Below are 6,310 nucleotides of genomic sequence, written 5' to 3' on the forward strand. Positions count from 1 at the left end.
TTTGTAAGCAAGTATCTAAGTGCTGCATGATCAGAAAAGACAACAACTTTTGTACCAATTAGATAAGAGCGAAACTTTTCTAAAGCAAAAAAATGGCTAATAACTCTTTTTCAGTGGTTGTGTAGTTTTGTTGGGCCTCATTTAACGTTCTAGAAGCATAATAAATGGCATGAGGAAACTTCCCCACACGCTGCCCAAGCACCGCACCAACCGCATAGTCACTTGCATCACACATGAGCTCAAAAGGCTTGCTCCAATCCGGTGGTTTAATGATAGGGGCTGAAATCAAAAGCTCTTTCAAGCGATTGAATGCCTCCATGCACTTTTCATCAAAGTTAAAAACCACATCCTTTTGCAATAAGTTACAAAGTGGTGATGCTATCTTGGAAAAGTCCTTGATGAACCTACGATAAAAACCTGCGTGTCCAAGAAAAGAACGTATCTCCCTCACCGTAGTGGGAGGGGTTAGAGCACGAATAAGGTCAATCTTAGATTTATCAACTTCCAAGCCTTTAGAAGATATTACATGGCCTAAAACTATGCCATGAGTTACCATAAAATGGCACTTCTCCCAATTTAGCACAAGGTTTGTTTCAACACATCGTTCAAGGATTAAAGACAAGTTGTCCAAGCAAAGGTCAAATGAATCACCAAAGACACTAAAATCGTCCATGAACACTTCGATTATGTTTTCAACATATTCTGAAAAGATACTCACCATACACCTTTGGAAAGTAGCTGGAGCATTGCACAAGCCAAAAGGCATCCTTCTATAAGCAAAAGTACCGAAAGGACAAGTGAAAGTGGTTTTCTCTTGGTCCTCCGGTGCTATCACAATCTGATTATAACCTGAATAGCCATCAAGGAAGCAATAGTAAGAGTGTCCAGCTAAACGTTCAAGCATTTGATCAATAAAAGGTAAAGGAAAGTGATCTTTTCTAGTAGTGGCATTCAATTTCCTATAATCAATACAAACCCTCCAACCGGTTTGCACACGAGTTGGGACAAGTTCATTCTTATCATTCTCCACTACTCACACCTGATTTCTTTGGTACTACTTGTACCGGGCTTACCCACTTGCTGTCGGATATGGGGTATATAACACCCACTTCCAAAAGCTTGAGTATCTCCTTTTTCACAACTTCCATCATGGGAGGGTTCAAACGACGTTGCGCTTCCCTTGTAGGCTTTGCATCATCCTCCAAACGAATCTTATGCATACAAACGGCAGGGCTTATACCCTTGATATCAGCGATTGTCCATCCAATGGCCGTCTTGTACTTCCTTAGCACCCTTAGAAGTTGTTGCTCCTGTAATTCACTAAGCTCGTTAGAAACAATCACAGGTAACTCTTCCTTGTCACCCAAGTACAAGTACTTTAAGTGACTTGGAAGAGGTTTCAATTCTAATTTTGGAGATTTAACAATAGATGGTAAAAGTTTTTCATCACTGCATGGTAAAGAAATAAAAGAGATATTATGAGTTTCCGGGCATCCTTGTAGTGAACTAAGATCACCAAGGGCTTCCTTGACTTCATTACCACACTCTACACCATTATCCATGGATGTAGTTAAAACGGTTTCCAAAGCATCGCCACCATTCAATTCAAACACTTGTTGTGCTAATGTATCCATAACATCAATAGAGAAACAAGAGTGGACGTCACTAGGATATCTCATCGTCTCAAAAATGTTGAAACGTATTATTTCTCCATCAAACTCCATAGTTAGCGTTCCCTTATCCACATCAATAATGGTTTTCGCCGTTTTCATGAAGGGACGCCCAAGTAGCAATGGAAGAGATGAGTCCGGTGAACCTTCATTCATCTCTAACACACAAAAGTCAGCTGGAAATACAAGTTGATTAACCTGCACAAGAACATCCTCAACAATACCCATTGGGTAAACATTAGAGCGATCGGCTAATTGCAAAACAATTCCAGACTTTTTAAGAGGACCAAGATCAAGTGAATTATATATGGACGCAGGCATAACATTAACGGATGCACCTAAATCTAACATTGCTTTGTTAAATGTAGTGTTACCAATAGTGACGGGAATGTCAAAGCTACCCGGATCCTTGCATTTCAGTGGGAGTTTATGTTGTAAGATTGCCGAAGCATTCTCTCCCACACTTAGCACTTCATTACCTTGGAGCTTTTTCTTATTGGTACACAAGTCCTTTAACACCTTTGCATACTTTGGCATTTGCTTTATAGCATCTATGAGGGGTATGTTCACATGAATCTTCCTTAACACGTCCAAAATCTCCTTTTCTAGTTCCTCCATTTTGGACTTTGCAAATCTGCGAGGGAAAGGTAAAGGAGGAACATAAGTAGGAATAGGAGTTTTAGAGTTAGGAATCGGTACCTCGGTTGTTTGGGGAATTTCATCCCTCTTTTCCTCCAACACCGGCTCCTTGGGTGTTTCCACCTTGCCCGAATCAGTAACTTCGGGTTGCACAAGTTGTGTACCGCTTCTCAACGTAATTGCATTGACACCCTCTGTTGGGTTAATAGGTTGAGAAGGGAGTTTCCCACTATTTTGTGCTTTCAATTTGTTTATCTCAATCGCCATGGATCCCATTTGTGTCTGCAACTCCTTAATAGCGCTCTTAGTCTCTTGTTGGCTCTCTTGAAACATGGTACCAATGCCTTGCATCATCTTTTGAAGTTTTGCATCAATATCCGAACCTTGACCTTGCATTGATTGTTGTGGTTGCTTAAATTGTTGTTGTTGTGGTTGAAATCTACTTGGACGGTTGAAAGTAGGTTGTTGAACCGCTCCTTGCTTGTTGGCATAGCTAAAATTGGGGTGGTCTCTCCATCCCGGATTGTAAGTGTTGGAGTAGGGATCATACCGTCTTTGCTGATTTGGGAAGATCACATTAGCTTGTTCATTGGAGTCTTCATACCCTTGAGAAGAACTTGGTATCACCGCGGCTGCAAATTGTTGCAACATTGTTGTCATGTTACCCATTTGTTGACGAAGTTCCTCTACCTCGCTCACTTCATTTACTCTCCTTGAGAGCACGTCTGAACCACGACTCAAGAATTGTTGGGAGTTTGTTTCCATGTTCTCAATCAACTCTCTAGATTGTGCCACCGTTTTTTTCACTAGTGCACCACCACCCGCAGCGTCAAGAAGATTCCTATCACTTGAATTGAGTCCTTCATAGAAGTATTGGATGATCATTGCATCACTGAATTGATGGTGAGGACAGCTTTCCACCAATCTCTTGTATCGTTCCCAACATTCATATAAGGATTCTCCCACATTTTGCTTCATCCCGCAAATCTCTTTGCGAATTTGAGTAGCCTTGGATGTTGGAAAATACCTCTCTAGAAAGAGTTTCTTCAACCCATTCCATGTTGTGATACTTCCGGGAGGTAAATAACACAACCAATCCTTAGCATTATCCATCAAAGAGAATCGAAAAACTTTCAACATTGCACCATCCGCTTCAATATCCGCTGGAAGCATGGCCGTGACAATGGTGTGGAAGTCCATAAGATGCTTGTTTGGGTCTTCATTCACCATGCCATGGAACTTTGGTAATTCTCTAAGCAATCCCGGCTTGATCTCAAAAGTAGAATTTGATTGAATACACCCTTGTTGTGTATCCAACTTGTGAGAAGCCAAGTCTTTGAGTGTACGATTTGCATCACCCATTGCTTCTTCTTCTTCTTCAAAAGGTGGTTCTTGTTCAACCGGTACCTCTTGTTGTAACTCTTCTTCCACTACTAGCTCTTGTTCTTCCGTTGTACCTTGACTTGGTTGGAGTATTGTGCCTCTTCGAGTGGCTATTCCGCACCTTGGATAGTTCCAATCTTTAGAAGCCAGGGATTAGGTACCTGAAAACAATTCTCACAAACAAGTAAGAAACAAGACAAGAAACAAAAAGCAAATATGGAAGCAAAAATACTGAAACGAAACTAAAATCTGCAGCCCTGCGGATTTCTTCATCATCTACAACATGGATTGGAGTGACTTCAGGATCAGCAGCCGAAGATGTTTCTTTGGATTTTCCTTTCTCTTAAGTTTTCTCTGACATCTTGTCTGTAAGAGTCTTGAGATAATTGCATAAATCCTTCTGAGTGGCAGCCATGTCCACCAGATTTTTGGCAAGAGTTTCTTGCACCTTCATGAGATCACCATGGTAGGCGGATCTCTGACTTCTTATGGGACCGGCCAAAGAGAGGATTGTTGATGGCGCCAGTACCGTCGATTGCAGGGGTGATCACTGGAGAACTAGTATTCAGAGGAGTAGTATTGGCAGGTTGCGCTGGAGGAGTGGTATTAGCGGTACCACAAGAGCTTGTAATTTTAGGGTTGGGTATTGAATCCGAGTTGGTAACTGAACCGGACCTAAGATCGACCATCTTTCTGAGAATTGAGATTGCAACCCAGAGAATGATATCCCACTGTGGTCGCTAATCTGCAGATGAGAAAAACGATTTGCTGGTTTTTACGGAATCGAGGAGATGACCGTGCGGAGGAGACTCCTTGAACCCAGCAAATGATCAACCTCACACAGATGCACTACAAGAAGGGGGTGCTTTAAGTTCGACAGATCAATCTATAGGACTCCGGCCTAAACCAAGACAATGGACGTTCCAGAGTCAATTCGGTCACAAGAGAGGATGGGTCGATCTGTAGGAGGGAAACTGAGAAATGTGTGAGATCAATGGTGATCGAGATTCTAGGTGTGTTGTGTATTCCGCGTAAGAAAATTCTGAATGATTGAATTTACTCAGTTGAGAGTGATTGCTCAGACGATGAGTTCGTGTAGACGAAAGATTGTCTGTATGAACTTGTCGGGAAATTCTTATCTGTTTCAATCATGATTCAGAGACCTTTTATATTGTTGGAATTGTAAACACATTGATCCCATGAAGTATGCCGGCTAGTGGCCCGGTCCCACGACACCTTTCCTAATTTTTATTATTTCTTTGATACGAGGAAACACCGTGAGATTAGGGGAGTTTCCTTGAGACGAAGTATATTTGTTCAAATGAAGGGATTCTCATGAGATCAGGGAAAAATAATAAAACATGACAAAATATAAAATTGGGCTTGGGATTGGCCACGGCGTGACCGGACGGCCGGTGAGCCCAGTCCCGCAACGCCTTTGCCAATATGTTATTATTATTATTCATCCTATTTTGCATAGGTTCATCATTCCTTCGTGTTTTGGAATGCTCGTTTGTGCATTCAGGTGCTCGCTTGTGTATTATTGCTGAATACACTTGCACCATTTTAGTCGGGGCTTACTCGATAGCTGCTCAGATGCTCGTGCGTTGAATATTTATCACTAACCCATTGAATTCTGCTGGGAAGAACCACGAATTGAAGTAACGAAATATTATGAAGAACGTAGAATATTCCTGAATATTCAGTTAATGAATTTAAGGATTAGAGATAATTAATTGATGGCTCTATACTAGCAGGCATGCTGTCTAGGAGCATTAATTATCTGAGAATTGAGTAATATGAGCTTGTTGAAGCGTCATATTTATTACGTATAGTCAGGGAAAACGTTGTTGCATCCTGAAGACGTTATCGCTCTATACTAGCAGGCAAGCTGTCTAGGAGACGTCCAATCATAATGATTCTATACACATGTCTTTTATATAGTCAGGGAAAACATTGTTACATCCTGAAGACGTTATCGCTCGATACTAGCAGGCAAGCTGTCTAGGAGCCGTCTAATCGTTGGATTATATATAAAAGTGATTACTGAAATTGCTCAGTATTTATGAGATATTTCGTTGTCTTAGTTGAGAGACTGCACATCTGCATATGCTATGAGAGACAGTATTCTCAGTCAGATGTTCTTGCGGCATGAACTTTCATACTTCGATGAGAGACATGAGCCTCAATACTCATCTAATTGCTGGATCAGGAGTATGTACAATTATGGTTTTACGATTTTAGCCTTTGTCGAAAATCCACCATCTACAAGACTATATAACCATTTGGAGGATATAAGCATTGTTGTGGAAACACATATATGTATAAGTCCTTATTGCTTGAACCGAAGTTTGCGAACTTTGTTGATCAAGTGAACCGGAGAAGTGCGTGAGCTAAGTCCGCGAACTGGCGAAGTGTGTGAGCTAAGTCCGCGAACTGGCGAAGTCCGCGAACTTGAGTACGTTATGTCTAAAAACGATGTTTAGTGAACTTATGTTTATAAACTAAGATATGCAACCACAAACCGTGACTATAGAGTTCATGAGCTGATTCATGTGAATCAAATCGTTTTTGCTTCAATTGTGTCTTGTGTAGTACATGGGATTTCCTTGCAATTG

This window comes from Papaver somniferum, chromosome 10 (genome assembly GCF_003573695.1).
Source record: "Papaver somniferum cultivar HN1 chromosome 10, ASM357369v1, whole genome shotgun sequence".
Classification (NCBI taxonomy): Eukaryota; Viridiplantae; Streptophyta; class Magnoliopsida; order Ranunculales; family Papaveraceae; genus Papaver; species Papaver somniferum.